At 38.0% G+C, this 21,949-nt stretch overlaps 1 protein-coding gene across 1 annotated transcript in view; it reads right to left on the bottom strand.

Moving 5' to 3' along the window:
• The window catches only part of GTDC1 (glycosyltransferase like domain containing 1), a 181,702-nt gene that overhangs the window by 35,839 nt on the left and 123,914 nt on the right, over window positions 1–21,949 (bottom strand). The gene's annotated exons all lie outside the window — the stretch shown is intronic.

Genomic DNA, 21,949 nt, shown 5'->3' with positions numbered 1-21,949 from the left:
TTTGTCCATGCTGCAGAAACCCTGCCCAGCTATAATAGGATCTATTTACACAATTATATTGAGGCCACCGAGATTCGTTTGTTTAATATATGAAATGTAACATTTTATGCAGCTCTAGTTTTACTATTTGATTTCAAGTAGTAATGAATTGTGGCCCTTGCCCAGGAAACACTCAAGCAAACCTCCTTCATTCAAATATGACTCTTTGGAAAGCTACACAAAGAGTACCCTCCATGCACAGCCACCATGGGGCCCTCACTCTAAACACCTGACTGTACCTCCAGTTAATTTACCCAAATATTATTTACTTACATGCTTTTCAAAATTATTATGGTTCTCCCAGATAAGTAGAGAGACATTTAATTTTTCCATTTCCTTTTAATTTACACATGTTTACACCCTACAGCCTAGTTAGTGAAGTGTTTACTAAAGCCAACACTTGCTTTACTTATCAACCTCCTCCACAATTCTTCAGAGTTTTACTCCATCACAGCTTGGTTCTGGGATGTGAACAAACCTCTCCTTTCCCTCTTTGTCAAAACAAAATATTCCTCAACACCAGAATCCTCCACTTTACCCTGCAACAGAGCACCTTAAATGGAAAAAGACCCTTCTTCTTCAAAATCACTACCAAAACACAGACACGCACACAGTGTGAGCTTTACCACAGTTGTACTCTTGATTAATTGCTTTAAGGATTTTTTTTCAACCCCCTAAATCTTCTTTCCTAAGTCAACCACTGCATAACTACTTCATGTGATGAACATACTTTGATTTGGCTCACCTTCCCTTGGCATATTATTTTCATGTATACCTCCATATCCAAGCCACTGACCAAATCACCAATGAGATCAACATTTTTCCCACTTGCTCACCATCACTTGTTGCAGCTGCTCTGTAGGTACAACCACAAAAAGTCCAATCACATTCAACAGCCATATCCAAATCCATTGCCTATGTTACAAACAAGATGAGCCTGGGTTAAATCACTCCTGTCTCAGTGATGCAGCCACCCTCAGATTCTCAGAGCATAAGAGTATATATTCTGTGTGGCCAAACTCCATATATATCTATATGCTTCTCACACTGAAGTCAGTCTTTTGACAGTCTAAGGTGAATTATAGACCTAAATCTGGCTGGTGGTGGCTCCTCTGAAGTTTGGACCCATCACCACGAGGATATACTTTGATATCTTTACACACAAGAAAAGCTGAAGGAAAAAATAGGACTGAGAGGACCCATTTACCAAACCAAATTTAACTAACAGATTTTGAAAAATCCTTGCTGTTAAGAAGAATTGCTTGACGTGTGAGAGGTCAGGCTACCTGGGCAGCCTGTATCCCCCTGCCTGTCTTTAATCTCCTGGCCAATCATCCACACAATGCATCATTTCTACTTCTGAAGAGGTTTTCTTCTTAGATTACAGCCCTTATAAATCTGATCCATCATTGCAGAATTTCTAATAATATGAGATAAAACTTCACCGATCTCTCTCTGGAATAAACTATTTAATATCCTTTATTTAAGACATGTGTGTGCAATCAATTCCTTGGTATTTACTTCTATTACACACACAGTATTCATCATCTTGACAATTTTTAAAAGTTTTAGAACACCATTTCACTTAACAGTTTGGGGGAAAAAAAGAAAAAAAAAAGATTTATTTGATGGTTAACTTTGGAACAAGTTATCTGCATTAACTTCCATTGTTTTGGCATAAAGTAGTTCTGTATATTTTACTAACAACAGTGGAGACATGATAGAGGATGTAGGCAGAGAGCCATAAACAGCTCTTTCTGCAACCCATGGAGCTGGTGGAAAAGCATTAATTTTTAAAACTTTGATTGGAAGACATCTCTGTGCTCAGCCACTTGGATTTCACTAAATCCAACCTTGTATAAAATGTTGTACCTGAATACAGCAATTTTAACGGCGGGAAGGCCATTGTAAATCATGTGCAGTATAAACTTGTCCACATGATTGGGAATGATATAATGGATATTGGGAGTCCCTAACCACTAGCTAATGTTCTTTATGACACTTAAATAAATGACCTGAAAATAAACTAATAACAACACAAACTCTTCTAAACCTGTTCACATGCATTTCCCAAACGCACGCCGGAGAAAGACAAGGTCTAGTTAGCCTATTTTTTGTCCTTACATTTTCTCCAGAACATTTTTGCTCCAATTATTGTTTTTCTCCTCATCCAACTCACAGCAGCTCTTTTCTGACACCTTTCAGACAGTCATCTCTCCATCCAGCACCTGCTCAGATCTTTGTGATTTATAAATACCAAAAGCTTGCAGGACTTCTGCATCACCATCCAGAAGTCCATAACCTGGACAAGGAACCATCACTTCAGTGTTTTATTTGGAGCCAGTATCTACTCCAAAAAAGACCATCAGTTTCAACCTCAGAGGCTGGGTATAGAATAGCAGAGCTGGGGCACAGCACACATATCAGGAAGATATTTTTTATGATGAAGGTGCTGAGACACTGGAACAGGCTGCCCAGAGAGATGGGAAGGTGCCTCATCCCTGCAGACATTCCAGGTCAGGTTAGATGGGGCTTGGGCAATCTGACCTATTGGAAGTTGTCCCTGCCCATTGCAGGTGGGTTGGATAAGATGATGTTGAAAGTCCCTTTCCAAACCAAACCATTCCATCACTCTAAAACAATCAAGCTAGAAAGCTACATTAGCAGATACTTTGGGTTTCATTCTTGACAACAATGCACCATTTCTCACAACTTGAGTTACAAGGCACACCAGGAAGAAAAGAGAGGTGCCCCAGCATTCTGCTGTTTACAGAGGAGAAGGTTTCTGCTGTTATTATTAACTTGTGGCAGTGAAATCCTGTATACATGAAACTTTCCAGAAAAAACTATCACCAAAGCATAAAAACATTAACACTTGAAACAGATTCCACAAGGTACTGCCCCTAATATTTAAAAAAAACATGGAAAATGTTTTACTTTTAAGCATAGCTCATATATATTTAAAAACTGAAAGTTCAGAACACTGAGAAACTTAGATACCTAAATATAGTATCACAACTTTTTTAAAACTTAAAAAATTATTTTTCTTGTATTTCTTCAGATTTCTAAGGACCCCTGACACATTTAACAGTCAATTTTTAAATTTTATGAAGAATTTTAAAAGAGTAAGCCTTGACAACTTTCCCTTTTTGCATACTATCTATTGATATTTAGTTATAGATGGGTTAAAAATTAAACTAAGTTCATATATATATTAAAAGTTCCATATACTTAAATTCAGAATAACAGTTTAAATATTTGTGACTTTGAATATCAGATTTTTTTTAACTCCCCAATCTATATATTAGAGATCTGCTTTTCATTTATGCCATGAACCCCACCCTGGGGAAATCCATGTATTTCTCCTTGAAGCAGACATGTCTGTTTTCCCCACTTCCTTTGTAGCATGTTGTCACATTACATCCTATGTATTTATCCACACCACTTCATTTACCCTAATGACAAATTACTTATGGGATTCGGTTTCTTTCTGTGGCACTGAGTCACTTCGTGTACCATTTTATTAAAAACAACAACAAAAAAAAGGATGGAAGGGCCATGATGCTGTCGTTCAATGAACAGGAACCACATTAGAAAAGTTAACTGCAAAGCTGGTTTAGGATAGGTCAAATTATATGGGCAAGGTCTGAGAGTTGTGTTCTGGTTTGAATAGTTCTCCACAAGCAAAGACAATTCAACAGTGGCTATAAGCTAAAAAAAAAAATAATTAAATTTATAAAAACTAAACTTTCTGCAACCATAGATACACATAGAAGCAAAGTTTAGGGAAGTTTAGGTTAGATATTAGAAAGAATTTCTTTACGGAGAGAGTGATCAAGCATTGGAATGGGCTGCCCAAGGAAGTAGTGGATTCTCCTTCCCTGGAGATATTTAAAAAGAGACTGGTTGTGGCACTCAGTGCCATAGTCTAGCAACCACAACAGTGGTTCAAGGGTTGGACTCGATGATCTCTGAGGTCCCTTCCAACCCAGCCAATTCTATGATTCTATGAAAGTTGAAGACAGTTCTGAAAGTGCAATAGATTTGTTGTTGTTGTTATTACAGTGCTATTAACAAGCTTAAAAATAAGAAAAGGGAATAGTCACAATCAGATATATTAGAAACCTTTCCCAGGTCTTGGAGCTGGAGCACACACATTTTAGAGCTGCTGTGTGTCCTTTTGTCACTGATGTAACGTGACAGCACAACTTAAAATTTAACAAATTCTTTGTCTGAGAATTAACTTTGTCTTTTTTTAAACGTGGTCACAAACATTTCCTTGCTAACTGGAATATTTTACTGGAATTTCTCTGACCAAAACCACTACAGCAGTTTGTGAAGAGCTCTTGTGATTCTAATACCTGAAGTCCATTGGGACTGTAAAGGTTTTGATGGGCAGGCATCTGTAGAAATTGCAGTAATGGCAAAATTCCACTTGTCCACTTTCTTTCTGCTTCTTTGCCTTTATCCTGTCCCCTTGCTGCATTTGCTCCCACAGTTACGATGAATACATGCAAAACTATACAACCATGCACAGAAATTACTGGCCAAATATTATAAAAATATCAAAGCTCTATGGAACTTTTTGAAATGTCAGAATTTTGTCTGCTCTAAAGAGAAGAAAAAAAAATTAAAAAGGGTCATGAAAGCAGTTCTTTGGAGGCCAAACTGTAACAGACTGCGCCTCCATTAGTATACATTTAGGAGTTATATTTATATATATAAATTCATATGTTTATATATTTATATTTAATTTTATGAATCCCCCAATAGCACTAAAACTGATGCATTTACCTATTTTTTTAAAATACTGCAAAAAATGTCAAAACTAGAAGAGCAATTGCAGCTCAGTGGTATTTTTTCTTGATTTTTTTCACATTTTGTAGTACAGAAAACAAATAAATAAATAAATAAAGAAGCTAAGTGTGGTCAAGGTGTCCCAAAGCTGTTCTTTGTGTCTTTGTGCAAACCCAAAAAGCTCAGGAAAAGATGTTCAGTATTTAGGGAATTCGCTATTAGGGTTTATTGAAGTTGTTCACATACTTTCTGATCTTTAGCAATGGTTGTAATTCTTCATTCAGAAGAGGGAAGAGATTACTTGTCAGCAGTAATCTCTGACACAGATAATGCCATATAAATATTAGGGGCTTATAAGCATGGACAAGGATTAGGAGCAAAGAGAGAGAACAGAAAGAAAACTGAACAGAGCCAAGATTAAGCACTGGGAAGGGCATGAGAGAAAAAACCAAAAAACAAGGTCTGTGGCTGAGCTTGTCTTCCCACACTATGATAAATATTTTTTTCCTGAGTAGAATAAATAGGGTTTAGACTTGTTGGGAAACGGCAAGATACAGAAGTAGGAAATATTATTTGAGATGGGATCATCCTACCAACTCTCACCTCTCCTCCATGACACAGGAGAAATACAAGAGAGACTCAGGGAATCACCTGAGGTTTGAAGGTCTCTGGTCCAACCTTCTGCACAAATCCCACCCAGTTGGACCAGGTTGCTCAGGGCCTGGCCCAGTCAAGTTGTGAGTATCACAGAGGGTAAGGATGAACATTTCCCACTTGGACACCAAGGGTGTGAAAAACCTTGCTGCTAGCACCTTGCAGGAGGGACAACAAATGAACAAAAACATGAGAGAAAAGAGAGCAGAAGTGAAACAGGGTAATTGCCAGGTTCCTCAAACTGTAACTTCCACCTATTTCTGGATAATTTCTGAGTAAAATCCCTCAATTATCTAGCATCCATATGTGGTAAGACTAAAATTCCCACCTTTACTTAGAATTTACTATTTTTCCAGTCCAGTTTCACTCTGGTCCTACAACACAATAGCTTAATCTCCAAGATGCGGCCTCTGTACCTCAATATAAGGAGGATGATTAAACCAATCTCTGATTTTCCCCTCAATTTACAGTTGAATTTTTAACATTCTTCTGCTGAAGATGCCCTGGGAAACCTACAACCAAGATAACCAGGGACTTAAGTGAGGTGTTCTTTAACTCTTATTCCCCCAATACATGGAAAGGTAACACCTTCCACAACATAAGCCTGCAGTGAAACTATGCAAACCAGAACAAAAGCAGGTAAAACTACTCCAAAACAAATACATCCTAGAAAGTCAGAGCTTTCCTGCCTTTGAGTCCTCCCTGCTGCTGCTCTTGTTTGCCATCATTTCAGCCAAAAGAATGTGTAGCCTAATCCAGTACTTGTGGGATTATTCGATTTTGTAACATATTCACTTCTGACAAATGACTTCAACAGTATCTTAAGTGCTTTAGGTCAGAAAAAAAAAATCAGATAGTGATTACTCTGCATTTTAAGACCAGAAGGGAGACTCTCGACCCTCTGAAGTAAAAGGCAAAGCTCTCTTTCACTTCAAGCAAGACAAAGTTTGACCCTACACATTTTATTTCTAAGTTTACACCTTCAATTCCCTGAAATCCTTTAACATTAAATATAAGAAACTATGCAGTTATAATTTCTAAGAACATAATTCTCAACAAATGAAATGGTGATAATTTAAAAACTCCTCAGAAAGATGGAAATGAACCACAATACATATTTTATAGTGCAGAGGAAAATAACTTGTCCATTATTTTGTGCAAGATATGAAAACAGGGATTAATTGATAGTTCATAAAAAAAAAAAAAAAGTAATTTGCTTTATAATTAAACATCATGGCTCTGTAAATCTGCTACCACCAAGGTAACAGACACACTTTTGGAGCACTAAGAGTCATGTTGATAACAACTGCCAGAAATTTAGAAATTGTTGACTTAAGTTCCGCTTCCGCAGCAGTTCAAAAGAACAAATTACACTGTGGGGAAAAACGTTAGGCTTCTGAGAATTGCAAGGTTTTTAAGGTTCTTTGGGATCCTAAAGGATTGGTCATGATTATTAGTGCTTACTTAAAACAGCTCCACTCTCAAGTCCTTATTTAGAAAATGCAAATTTCATATATAGCTCCAAACAATCCAGTTTTTTTTTTTTTTTTTTTTGCTAAATAGAAATGAAAGTGGATGTTTGCAAACTGGCATCACACCTTAAATCATCTTGTCTTTTATTTTCTTTTTTCCTTATTTTTTTTTTTTAATTAAAACTACTACCAGGATCCTGTAACATATAATTTCCTGTTCAGTGGAAATACTTCTAATCAGGATATATAGGATGGATGTCCCCTTTAAACAGGCTGGTTTGTAACATACGCAATGCAGAAGGGAGTGCTATCATAACACTTCAATAGTTAAGTGACTTTATGAGAAAAATACTTCCAAATGTTTCCTAAAACCTTCCAAACCGCACCAAAGAACATTATCGTAATATTATGTTTCCCTATGGCCTCCAATATTTCAGCTTGCTATTCTCGAAATGATACTTGGATGAAAAATCTAAGTTTATGTAATGTATAAATTGTTCCTAGAAGAAAAGTTGCCTTTCAAATGACTCTGTATAGATGTCAGGTATTTTACATTCTCAATGGCCTTCCTGTATTAATTGAACAAATAGCACAGCAGTGCTTTGGGCTGCATGGGGATAGCCTGGGTTTTAAAACTGAGCAGTCACTGTCTGATCTTACTTTCAGCAAATACCAAAAACAATAACTGTCCCAACCGATTACGTATCGAGTTTCCCTTAATAGATATCCCTATTTCTTGCCCAGTATACATAATCCATATAAAGTGTATCCCATATATCAATAACATATTCCAGTGACTCCACCATCAAAGAGTTCGTTTATAGGAGGTTTTCATTTGACTCGGGGTTGCAATGTTCTGTGCAAGCATAAGCAAACCATTTCAGGGATTTTGCCAGCAAGCTGCTTTTTGGCAGATTATTGGCAGTACATGTTGGCAACAAACTAGTGCAACTAAGCCCTTCTTATAACTTACAGGTAAATAATGATTTTCATAAATTTATGTAAAATGTTCCACTTGCTGACATCTGGTTTTGATAACTCACTCGACTGTGCAAACGCAAACTTCTGTGTGTTTCTCAGGAAAACACGTATTTCACCTTAATTATTTAACACTTTCTCAGGTACCCCCAGAAAGAAACGAGCAACAGGGACAACTTTCACTTGAAGGTTTCACTGAAGAAAGCTTTAGCTGGGAAAAAGCTAGAGAAATTTATTTTAAAAGAATAGCTGTACACACACAAAAATCTAAACCACATTTTGTCATTAGCACAACATCCACTCAGAAAACAAAACCCAGATTCCAACTGGATGGTCCAGTCATCTGCCTCTGTCCCTGAGGACCGTGGAGTAACGCAGAGACTCTGACCTCCATTTGAAAATGTGTTACTACACCAGATTTATGTGTGCTTTTTTTGCACTTCAACTGAAGTTTAAATGCATCTGCATTTGTATCTCAGCCAGACACTGTGGTTTAGAGGAAGCTCTGAGTTTTAATCCCAATTTCACCAGTGGGGCAGCGTCGCATTGTCCAAGCACAGAAAGTCTCTCTCCAGCTCTAGAACAGCAGCAGCACTCTGCCCTAAAAATGTTATTACTACTAGTAGGAGTATCATTATAAGGGGAAAAAAGAAATAAACAAAGCTTGGACTACCATTTTCTGGTATATATAACAGTGACACTGATGCTGATTTAAGATTTGCCTTTCAGCATCCAGGTACCAGAAAACCATCTGAGCACATCACAGGGGCTCCTCAGGGAGCCTGTGCTGTGAAACTTCTGAAGAACACACATTGGCCTATCATGAAGCTACCCATGATCTTAGAGAGTCTAAACCAAGAAGAGGAATATGCATGTCTTTGTTGGAAAAAAGGAGAAAACAGAATCAAACCATGCTGTTAGCCTTTCAGGCAATGAGCTGGTAATTACCAGCATGGTGACACATCTGCAACAGGAACCAAGGAAGGATGTGGACTCCATAAGCAGCCACAGACATGTGAAGAGCTTGAGCTCTTGAGGCTTTGGTCATCTTGAACATTTCTGCACTAAATATATTATTTTTTTAAAATATTGATTAATTTTTTTAAAAAAATTTACTATAAACCTTGGAAATAAAGAGCTTGATTGTAACTATTTGGCCAGTGCTTTGCTTCTACAACTCTGAATGCTGAAATGATGATGGGAAGCAGTACTCTCGTTAGGGTTCTTTGAGGTTTCTACTGAAATTGGTCAAAAAAAGGAGAAAGGCAGGTCAGCAGTTAAGAACTTAAAGAAAAATTACTAAAACAAAAGAAAAGCTTTTACTGATACCAAGGAAAAGTTTCTTCAGTTCTTCCCTTCAATTGTGTCCAAGCCACCACTTCTCAGGACACCACTTCCCCACACTCTATCTGGGGACACTTACTGCCCCATGGTTCTTCTGTCTTTCAACTCAAAGTTCTAGGACCAACACCTTCACCAGAATTAGAGGAAATCATACACTTTAAAAGTGGACATCCACGTCTATTCTGCTTGTGGTACCCCCCAGGCTTCTATTAAATAATTGCTTTAAGTGGGGCCTGTAATGAGTAGGGAACAACTACCAAGCATCAGATTTTACTTGTGCTCAGTTCAGCCTAGAATTTGCTTGCTGGTTTTGAGTGTTTATTCATTTATGGAGTCAGCAGGTTAGGATTTTGTAAGACTTGGCCACATGGTTAAAACCCAGTGAATTCCTGTTGAGATCTGTTGGATGTGCTGGCAAAACTTGCTGTTGCTATAGTGGACTTGCTTTTAATTTCATCTGTTTCAAGGATTCAGTATCCTTCCAGCATGTAAGAAACCTAAGGGCATATATTTGTATTGTTTAAAGGCAGGAAATTCTGTGAACTGAAATGAGAACACATCCCTTTTGCCTTTATAGACTTTTGTTATTTTTCTCTTCCTTTTGGGGTTTTGGAAACAAAACCAGTGAAAGCTGAAAGTTTGAACAATAGCAAATCACTTTCAAGGAAAAAAAAATACTAAGCATAGTTTTATAGCTGTATTCATACACTTTGTATATATGTAAATTTGATTTATCTAGGCATCAGAAAATACTATTTGCAGCAGGGCCTTAGCCTGCAAAAAGATCATACTGGTCTTGTCATAAAAGATTGGGGACTTGGCTGTTTTACTTTATTATTATTCCTTTACTACCATGTATTAACTTGTACCCCACTGACTTCATAACAGAGCCGATTTGTTTCATGCTAGCCACAGAACTAGGGCAATTACATTTTTATTATAAGGCAAAAAACTACAGATATTTGTACCTCTTTTATTCTATCTCCTTGTCCAAAGAGTCCACATCCCTACTTCTTAGTTGATGCAAAAGGTAGGCGGGAATTCTGGGACTGCAGATATGTGAGACCAGAACTGGTGAAGAATAAACGGGGAATAATATTCTGCTAAAATAGAGGAGTTGGACAGATAATGTCTTTCAGACAACTACAACAGCAAACTTTCTTCCAGCAGTTTGGTACTAATTAGCAGAAGGACTAGAGGCAGAATGGCTGCATTAGCACAGAGACCTGGTCTCAACAGGATACATTAATCCAATGTCCATGCTGCTCTTGGTGCTCAAACTAGCTCGACTACAGCAAAGTGTCTTTATTGCACATAATGATTTATACTGTACTACTTTATAAGGGTAGGGTTACAGGTTACAACCTACTACAGACTACTGAGATCCAACTAAGTCTGCAACAAACCTTGCTAGAACTTCAACTGCAGCCATTTCAGCAAGCACCCAAGCACTGACCCAGCAGTGGTCCTTCCACACAGTGCAGAACAAGCTGCCTGTTGCCATCTAATAAGCTTAATAGCTAAATATAAATTACAGTGGGATGCAAAGCTTGAGAGAGACATCTGACACCCAAGATACTGCTTGGCTACCAGATCTCTTCTAGGTAATGTTTCTTCATACTTGCTAATCCCTCTTCCTGGACAGCAGCAATTATGACATTGGTGAACCTCTGGACTTCGGTTTATTTGCTTTCATTTGGCACAGCACTTCAGGCCCATCTCATCAACTCTTGGAGGTTATGACAACTGAAGCTGGGATCACAAGAAGACACCATCAATCATCCCAATAAACCCAGCTCAGCTGTTTCCATGCAGTCAAAGCCTTGGGAGGAGAATCTTAACGAGCAATTTGAAAGAGAACAAAGAAGTGGCTTCACTTGAAGTGCTTGCAAGAATGACTTCCAAAGAAACCCTCCTGACCATCAACCCCAGGGAATAAAGAGCTGAAAGGTACTCATGTTCAGTGGTGGAATATCTGTCTTGTAGATCTCCACAGAAAAGCAAAGGGGATCCATAACTTCCAGCAGTAATACTTCTACAGAGGTGGAGGATGAATAGCAAGTCTTGGTTCCCACTCAAATACCAGGGGTACATCACCATCCTGATGGAAAATGAGAGGATATAGCACCTGTGATAGCCATAATTACCTCAACTATTCTTGAGGTCACATAACAATACATTCACTCTTTTTCAGACTACCCTAATTTAACATTTCTGCTCAAGTGGCCAAGAAGAACTAACCTTACATTTTGAAATGTGATGGTATGCAACTGTTCAAATCATATATTCAACAGTATGCAAAACTGACCATAAGCTACCAGTTTACAGACCTTGCTTACCTTCTGAAAATGTAGTTAAAGACTCTTGCAGGAAAAAAAATTACAACTGAGTTCATGAACTACACAAAAAATTGGCTATGACACCATTTATTAAAAGTTATGTTAAACTAGACGGTCCAACTAAAAGGAGCAGATGCACTGATTGCTAAGTTGTAGCTGCAGACAGATTTTTTTGTGCCAAGATCAAAAGAACAAGGTGTTCATATAAATGGCATTTTATTTTGATCCTATTATTCTATATGAGCTCAAGGAGAGATCAAAGGAAAAAATACCCAGGTTTCACTATTAACACTTAACATAGCCCCAGTCAGAAAATCCTTTCCAGATTGCGAGTGCAATTTATAGCCCAGCACATTTTTGTTGTTCTGGCTAATATACCTGTAGGCACAGTTTTGATTCCTTGACCACCTTTTCCATTGTGGAAAATTGCTTCTGATATATATAATTTCAGTAAGGTTCCATTTTTATGACAGTAAACCCTCCCTGCCCCCCTCTGACATCCTAGCTTTGGGGACCACACTGTTTTGGGTTGTACCCATTATCCCAGAGGGACAGAGCTGCCCTGAAGTAGGGACAATATATTCCAGACTGCATCCAGCAGTTGGGAAATTCAATACTGACAGAGTCAAGCACTAAAGTCTGGTTCAGCCCCTGCCAGTGGCAGTTCCACTGGAAGCAAAGCATACCAGCTCCAACCCAGTATGTAAACAAACCTAATGGGCCTTTAAGAAGATATATAAAAGGTTCCTCCTGATAGCTGGCAAGGAGAAGTGTGCTTTAATATGCTGTATTGCTTATTATGACATTATCCAGGGCTACTACTATTAATTAATGGTTCTATTGCTTCCCTTAGAACCCAGTGATATTGCATACAGAAGAAATAATAACATACTTACTGTATTTGTTACAGAGCCAAAGTAGGCTAACAAATTTTAATATTCATGCTTTCTTTGAATGTAAGCTTCTCATTGATGATTTAGTAATTTAGGACAAAAATTGGACCATTTCACTTCCAGTAAATTTCTTTGACACACTTACCACTGGAGAAAACTGCTAGTAAACAGGTATAGCTTATCAGACAACCTTTAGGGAAAGCAGCCATTTAGAATTCATAAAGAGAAAAAAAAAAAAGTGCCTATCTTCCATTTCCCTGCCTTGCCTACCCCTCCCCACTTGCTGTGAAAGCCTTCGTGTTACAAAGTCATTCCAAAGTTTCTTGTAAATGCCAAAAACTGGGTACCAATCCCACATGAGTTGGCTCAGCTACGGCCCACCATCTTGAACATATTCATGTCACCCAGCTCACTTCCAGGAGGAGTTTCTGGGTCTCGTTTTAGGGTCGAAAATGTATTTTATTATTATTATTTAACTATTCTCTAATAAGGGCAGACTGCAGATACATGAGGAGATGGCAAACCATGACTCTGGGAACTTGCACAGTCAATGCTGAACACATGCAGGTGAGCTGTGGGCTAGAGTGAATGCTACAATTATGGGTTAAACGAGACAAAACGTTTCATGCACACTCAGAATATGTTCATATTACACACAGCAGCCAGCTGGCTATAAATCCAAGAAGTAAGCAGGAAAGCTTTGGAGTTTAAATGGATGAATACAGATATAAATGGAAGAACAGTGGTTTGTCGCCATATGAATGGCTTTTAGCTGAAAAGAGTGGATTGCTTTTACTGGGTTTTTCCAAAAGAGAAACTGTGGTGAGATGGAAAAAAAAAAAAAAAAGAATAAGTATGATGATTGGGACATTCTGTATATTTATATTTTCTATTTTGTTTTGAAACAGAGAAGTCTGATTCAGCGTGTCTGAACAATTACACCGTGGCTTTACATACAGGTGTTCTTAGTGAATAGGGACACAAGTTCTTCAATAATACCTCTGCAGCTGATGATCCATGAACAGGATTACACTGTTAATTTATTTCAGATTCAAATTACCATGAGCTGAGCTATGAGAAGCCATGAACCATTTTTCTTGCCATATTCTCAGCTCTTTGTAGGCTTTAGCCTTCTCTACTCTCTATATAACTCTCTAAACCTATGGCAGGGGATCCCATCTGGCCACAAAACCACCAACCAGACCACCTTGATGCTGCTAAATCTGCATCTTCCTGGCAAGGCACAAAAGAAGAGAGAGCCATTTCTGGTTCTCTTTCTGTTAAATAATGATGACAAGCAGAACCTTCTGGAATTCAGACCTAAGAACTGTCCTCATTGTTTGTCATAAATGGATGATCCTGAATGACTTCCTAGGAGTCTAATTACCCCACTTGAACATTTGGGATCTTACCAAGACAAACACTTGCTCTCTCCACTCCACCTAAGGCAGCTGTAATTCCCTCTTGAATCCAAAAGCAGATTTTGAGTTCTTACCACCTCCAATATCAGCTAAACAGTAAAGACAGAAAGCAACTTCACATTCATAAATGATGTTTATATTCATTTATATGCAATACATATTATATATGTGTCTGTATATATATTTAAAAATTATTTTTTTAAAAATTTCTTTGATGTTTAAAAGTGGCTGTAGGCTCATGGTTTTGATGTACTCAGTGTTGACAGAATCAGATGGGAACTGTGGGAAGACTGATAACAAAGTTTGCTCCCCAAAACCTTTCTCCTGTGTCTCTGAACTGACTGAATGGGAACTGAGAGGGAAAAGAACAAAGATTTGCTGTTCTTTACAGTCACGCAACGAAAGTGTAGGTTAAGTACAGGAAGTATTTGCAGATTTCAGATATTTTGTGGACCTTTGTTGCTTTTCCTTGCATTCAGATCTAATCTCAGCCCCAGCACAGAGCTGGACTTTCATGTTCTGCAACCCTTCACTAATAAAAAACCCAACCCACTCTGACACTTAGGGCAAAGTGGACTCAGGTCACAAACTTTAACTTCAGATTCTAGGCATTTATTCATGCTAATGCATTAAGAGGAAAAAAAATCTTTACCACTAAGAGAAGCCTTACAATTATACTGCTGAATAAATTAATAAAAATATTTAATCTATATTTATAGCAGAGCATGTATACAGACTAAAAAGATATAGCTACAAGTTTTAGAAGAAGTTTAGACAGACAATTTGAGGTCCCACATAAATAAGTCACAGTCAGGTGATCCTTAAGCCCATGGGTATAAAAACACTGAGTGTTTCTTTTTTAAAAATTTCTGATACCAAATATGTATAAACCTCCAACTCACTCAAGTTAGCATGATTAACTTCTAGAATATTTTTAGAAAGTCCTTCAAAAAGAAGGGTAGAATTTTGAACTACAATTTTGAACAAGCAACTAAATGTGTTTGGTTCTTTAGCTTCAATCAAGAATCAATTTTGGATTTTTTTCTGAAGTCAGAATTCTTAAAATAAGCCATTTTTTCAATAGAGCCAATTTCTGAGGAAAAAAATCCTCTCCAGAATTTGGATGTAATCAGCTGTTCTAATATAACTGGCTCTGATTTGGACGTAAGGTTCATGATCATATTTAGAAGGAGGGCTGTATATCTAATTCAAGAGGTGTTCCACCAATACTGATGTGAATAAGCATAAACACCTCAACACTGTTTTAATTTCATTATTTTGTTGTATCACCTTTGGTTCTCAGAAATATTTTTGACCAACATCAGTATTTCATCTTGTACATCTTTTATTATCTCTATAACCGAGACCCATTTTCTCCTTTCCTCTCCAAATCAAGTATTTCCTTACTGCAGGAAGACATCCTAGTTTTACCACACAATCATATTTTATGATGCCTTTCCTGTACACACAAAAAGGTACTGCCTTGGTCATGTGAAATGCTGAGCACTTTACTACCACAGTGACTAAAAAAGGGTTTGGTCACGTTGCAGGAGAAGGGTTCATAGCATAAAGGGCTTCTCAAATATCAAATTTGTCCATCAGCAATATTTGACATTGCAAATAGTTCTGAATATGAATAGGAAAATATCTGACTCTCAGATATTCAGAAGCATTATATGACAAAACAGCATTTGGGAACTTTCCAGCTTTCACAAGGGTAGTCAGCTAATTCTTGATGGATCATCTGCACCTTTGGGTGCTTTCTCCAAGCACATTTCTCTTTATCCTTTTTATTGTCCTTTGTGAAGAAAACAAGAGATGAAACTCTCAACAGAAAGTAAGAAAAAAATTAACCCCTAAGTGCCTTGGGTTTTGGGAAACAGTGAGATCAAGGAAATCTCAGCTTCTGCATATGGATTAGAGGAGCAAAATGGGGCTGAGGAAAAAGCCACGGACTTTGTTCATCAATATATGCCTTTATGTAAACTAGACTGTTAATTGAAAACCAGTTTTAAGAGTCTCTTAAGAGGCAATCACCTTAAAATTAATCAAAGAGCTGTTTTGCTGTTATTTTCTTAATGGGGGATGTGCTCCTTTGGACCTACAGAAAATGGCTCAATCCCAGAACAGCGGGAGGAGATGGATGTGCAAGTGGACCTGGAAGATCTCAGGACCACTGGGTGCTGCTGAGACTGGAGATGAGGGCAAGTGGCAGCCAACAGGACCTATGAATGAAGAAGAGACTTGGTATTAACCTGGCCTATTTAAGCAGGATCATGTGCCTGAGATCACCACAATAGGTTTCCAACTGCTTGTTTCCTCATTTGCTTATGGCTTTCCCTGCTTGTTATTTCTACTAAAGTAATCTCCATGAGGTACATGGAGCAAAATCTTCATTAACAACTTCGTTTTGTTTTGTTTTTCTAAATGCCTCTCCTTGAAATAATCCTTAACTTGCTTGTTCAGCCTGGCAATGACTCACTAAAAAAATTAATTTTATAACAGTAATGCAGGGACAGATATAAAAGGTGAAAATTGTCAATTATTTTGCCTTCAAACAGCCTGAAAACATCTTCAAACAGCACACAGAGGAAAGGTCTGTATTTGTCTACAGATGTGTTTCCTTAACATTTTTAAATCAGTTTATATCAGCAAGAATGACCATCTTAAATTCCTCAGTGTCTTCAAGGACCTCATTTCATGAATTCGTATAAAAGGCAGAAAAGCATATATAAATATTTAAAAAGCAGCCAGGAATGTATGCAAGAGGTTTTGTGGAAATAGTGCAATTAGATAAAAAATATCAAGTGTTTAAATTTCTTCTGACACTTGGTCTGAGTCAATTCTGAATTTGCACCTATCAAGAATAAAAAAACCAAAAAAAAACAAACCCAAAAAAACGGTTCTGAATGAGACTGATTATTTCCTTTGCAATATTTTACCACAGAGCAGTTATTCTCTCCCTCTACCAGATCTGACAGCCATTCAAAAGTGCTGGTTTTGCTGCACACTAAACTAGAAATATGATCTCTACTTGGAAACTCCTCTCAGAAATATTTTCCTCTGTCAATTCTCAGTAACTGCGTTCAATAACAAGCGTGACTATTGAACTTTTAAAGTATCAATGTTCAGTCATCTTCCCGAGTTTACATATCACAGCTGCAGGGAATAAAGATGGTGCAAGACTGCGAGCTCTCCCCATTGCTGAGATGCTTTTCATAACCTTTCGTGATATTTAATTGGCACTGCTTTCCCCTCCTTCATTTCCAAATGGATGAATCACAGACTCAGTTTTCCAGGAACCAACCACTTCAGCTCTTCTCTGCCCTTCCGTCAACTCTTCCTCAGCCGCCGCCAGCCCTTTGCTTGACCCCGCCTTTCAGAAATGTTCAAATGGAAAGGCTCAGCTAAAATGCATATTTTATGCCTTCTGAGAAGAAAATGACAACACCTAAAACCTAAAAAATTAGGACAGCAGGCTTGCCAGACCGTCCCACAGCCACTGCAACATCTTTACAGGAGAGAGTGGAGAAGAGTTGCAGTTGCAGAAGATCAGACTTCTTCACTTTCTTAGTAATACTACAATACGTAGTCTAGTATTCTAGGTACTTTCTGGTACTTCCAAATACTCTCTGGTACTCTAGGTACTCTCTAGCACTTTCAAGAACAGGCTGAGCAACCTTGTCTAGATGATACTAAATGGAATAAATGATCTCTCCAAGGTCCCTTCCAATCTAAGCCTTTTTTGATGATTCTACTCTTGAGTTACACACAGGAAATTAATCCTAGGTGAATGTAAAACTTGAACAAAAAAGTTTTCATCAGGCAGTCTTCAGTATTATTCATTAATTTTAAGTTATAACTTGAAAAAAAAAAACCCCAAAAAAACTAGATCAGCAACCCAGCAGTTCTCTGAAAAGAAACATGTCCTCAGCTGGTCAATCTGCTCCAACAGCCACACTTGGACTTCTTCCCTACAACTCTTCTGTGATGCTCCCAGATGACCTCCCACCTTCAATATACAGACACAAGAAGTCTCACCAGTGCTGAGGTCAGTTTGATCACTCACATTCATCTAGGTTTTCTACACACATTTAACTATCATCTTGAAAATTATCTCACTGTGTTTCTGGATGCACATTTCCATCAACAGCCTTTAATCCAGGCCATGAGAAGCTAAACATTGTCTCAGATATGACCCTATGAAAGAAGAAATGCATCCTATAAAGCATTTAAATCTGTAAGATCTTGTTACCTGTACAAAGTTAATTCCAGGCACACATTTCAATTTTGTGAACATTTGAGGCCCTGCAAAACCAAGCAGTAGATCCATGAGCCTACACCATGACCTACCAGGTGAGAACATTGCTTAATTCTGCTACATGTGCATCAGGTGGTCACAGGCAGTGAACTTCAATGAGTAAATTTTGTGGAGAAACATTAGCTTACAACAGAAGTAGAAAAAGGCATCTTAAGAACAGAAGAACAGGCCCACATCTCAGATGACATAAAGCATCTTACAGAGAAAAGCAAAGTGTAGGAAGGTCAGCCATAAATTCTACTGTTGCTCCAGCAGAAATATAGGAAAGAGTTTCATATGATCCCAGGTGCTGACTGAAGGTCACACGAGGACATGGAAGGAACAGATGACCAAGGTGGCTATTTCAAAAGGTCTTCAGTTCTCTAATGCTAAATTTATACTCAGATGCTTGGAGAGAAAAGTGTAACAACCAAGTACCTGAGTTCATATCATCAGAGGGAAAAAAATTAACAAATGGAAATACGGTGTCTAGGACTTAAACATAAAATTTTCTCAGTCAGCCACATGAATTAAAAAGGCTGAAGTTACACCCAAGAAAAGTGCAGATGATGCTCAGACCAGGAGAAAACCACCTTGGAATACTCTCCTGATATTCCCTGATCTCCTTCTTCCAGCAGCACCTCCCCTCAAGCCATGGATGGATGCAATGATCTTAAAGGGCTTTTTCAACCTTAATAGTTCTATGATTCACCCATCCAACCTGTGAGAGTAGAACCCTTCCAGAACACACACTGGTAAGACATTATTAGACCACATAAGATTCAAAGAAGGCTTTATATCAAACAATTATCTAGGAGAACAGCCCACCCTCTCCACTGATACCCAAGTCATACACATCATTTATTGCTTCCAGATAAACTACTACATTACAAACCATCTTGGTGGGAAAAAAATAAAAAAACTTACTAAATAACTGCAATGCAAACAGTTTGCTACCAACTAGCCCTCCTAGGACCATCAAATAGCATTCACACCACTTCTGTACTCCTGCTCCATCAACAACTTGCTGCCCACCATCCATAACTAATGGTTAGTAATGGGAACCACTACTCTCACCATGACCATCCTTCAGAAAATATAGAACTCTCTAGCTTAGAAGCTCAGAGATTTTAAGATTTGTGTGTATATATATATATAAACACACATACACACCTATCATGTGTATATATACATGTACATACATGGGAAATTTTCTGAGCAGGAAACCATGAAATGATTTCCAGTACCTGTGAACAACTGCCAAACTAACATTCTCAGCTCCTAATGAAAAATTGTCTATTTAACTGCTTTTAAAGAAAGATTTTTTTTAATTTTTTTTTTTTTTTTTTGCACATTAAGGTCATTAAAAAAACCCAGCTGCTTCACTGATCTGGAACAGATTTTCAGGGAGATGTGGCAAAACACCATGAATGCAGCTACATAAAACAAGCTACAAGGAAAAGGCTTACTCTCTGCTTTCTGCAGTTATTCCAGAGCAGAAAATAATAGGGTGGTGATTCCTAAGCTTTTTTCAGCTCAGTTCTGCCACAAATGTCAGAGGCAACTCCTGGCTGTGTATTGTTTTGGATTGACATCAGTGCCACCAGGAAGGACCTCTTGCCTAATAGTCAAAATGGACACAAGAAGCCTCCCAGTCCCAGCTCTCCTATTTATCAGGAATTGCTGGTTTCAGAAGTCCCCTCCTGACTTCTCTGTTATTTTGCCCCCTTGCCAAGTGCTGTGGTACTTGATCTACTTCTGTGGCTTCCTGATTTTACTGTAGCACAACCAATAGCAACAATAAAAAAAGGTTTTTATAGAGCAACACATCACAGGTTTTTTTCTTAAAAAAAAATGTTTCTCCTAGGTACAGTGTTTACAAAGAAAATGATTTTTAAACTTCTAGGAATACAGTCTTTAGCTCAAGACTGTTCCAGAACTATTTGCCATTCGCTATCCATTACAATTCAGAACCTGTGTCTAACTTGGAAATTTAGTACGTTTACTCTGAGTTTTATGGTATACTAAATGGTTTCATTACTTTTTACAGGAAGTAATGCAGAATTATTTGTAGTTTCAGTAATGGAACCAGTACGCCAATGATCTTCCATTTCTGAAGTTCCCTAGTTATCCTGAGATAATAAAAATACATCAAGACAGCAGCAAGAAAGTGGACAGTTCTCTACAGCATCTCAACAATAAACAGCAGAACCGTGATACTTCACCAGAATGTTCAAAACCTAAATTGAATGGCAGCATGATTGCAGTGGTTCCAGTTATGTTAATCTGGCTGAATTCATGGTTCATTGATGCTGCAATTATGCTGCAAAGCAATGCTGCAAGCATGCTATCTCATCCTCCTGCAGCCTGCTGAGTCTGTGACCATTATTCTTTATGTGGAAAAAAGAAAAAAAAAAAAAAAAAAGGACCTAATACATTGGAGTCACATTTCTACCTGCACAGGGTTTGCAAAGATGCAGTCAGACAACTGAATTTTGAGACTTTCTTCTTCTTACAATTTAAGAGGGAAAAGATCCCATGAAGGTCATTGACCATTTTTTTGCCAATTTACATACTCAGTATATAACTTATAAGCTTTATCAGCCCCTGTCACCTGCAGGGTATGTAAAGGAGGTGAAGACTTTTGGCCCAAGTACTGGTTGCAGTACCTCTTCAGTGGAAAGAAAACCTAAATATCTCCCCACCTTCTTTTAATGACATCTCCTGATTGACCATGGTGGACAGGATGTGGAAACCATCCACATGCAAAACCTTCTGCTGTGAAGGTTTAAGGGGAAGGTTTACTTTCAGGGTTTTCCTTCACCCAGGGCTCCATCCCACCAGTAGGAAGGAGATCTGCAGAGACTCATCCAACTAGGTAGAGGTTCTGCCATGTTGTCAGGAACTTGTTGTCTCAGATCTTCAGCAGATGAAAATTACATCCAACTAAATTGAACAAATAATGACTTTGATCTGAGAAAGCAACCAAAACATCCATGTTTCATTCACCTGATGAATAAATTTATTTTCTAAACAAAGGCCTTCTTAAATCTATATGGTTTCACTGGAGAACTTAACTTATTTTATCTGCATCTACCTCAGTAACTATAGCCAAGTGTTCAAGTTACTTCTGCCACTTAAAAATGCATTAAATACACCTACAGACATTCATGTGACAGATATTAAAGTTTAAATTATATCTTTACATAAAGTTTGCTATCCAGAATTTTAACAAACTATACCATTGCTAGATTTAGTTAACAAAACCTGAATGCAGTGCTTAATTCCACAATGTCAGACTTGATCCATGACTGTTCCCTTATTCTCCAAGAATTTTTTCCTAAGTGCAGCCTTTGTTGCCTGTTTCTTGGCAATAACAGGTTAAGAAAGCATTCAAAAGAATGAATAAATAAACCAGCAAAGCAGAATATTTCAACCTCACAAGGGTTTCAGGGAGACTTTCTGGGCACTAAAGAAGGGTGACTGAGCATGGGGCTCTCAAGTATCTGAGAGGAGACCCAAGAAGAGCTGAATATGTTGGCCTGCAATTAGGAGATGCTTTAGTATGGCAGCAGCTCCTTCGCTAAAGGGATACAGTATACTTGCCCTTCTCCAGAAGTTTTCAACTTTCCAGTTTTTACTGGGTTGAGGAGGCAGGGATACAGGAAGATGATTTTTCAAGCACGCAGTCAGTCTGGTTTTTTTTAAAGAA

Source organism: Calypte anna, chromosome 7, assembly GCF_003957555.1.
Source record: "Calypte anna isolate BGI_N300 chromosome 7, bCalAnn1_v1.p, whole genome shotgun sequence".
NCBI lineage: Eukaryota > Metazoa > Chordata > Aves > Apodiformes > Trochilidae > Calypte > Calypte anna.
The sequence above is the reverse complement of the archived record's forward strand: the minus strand, read 5'-3'. Positions and strand labels throughout refer to the sequence as shown.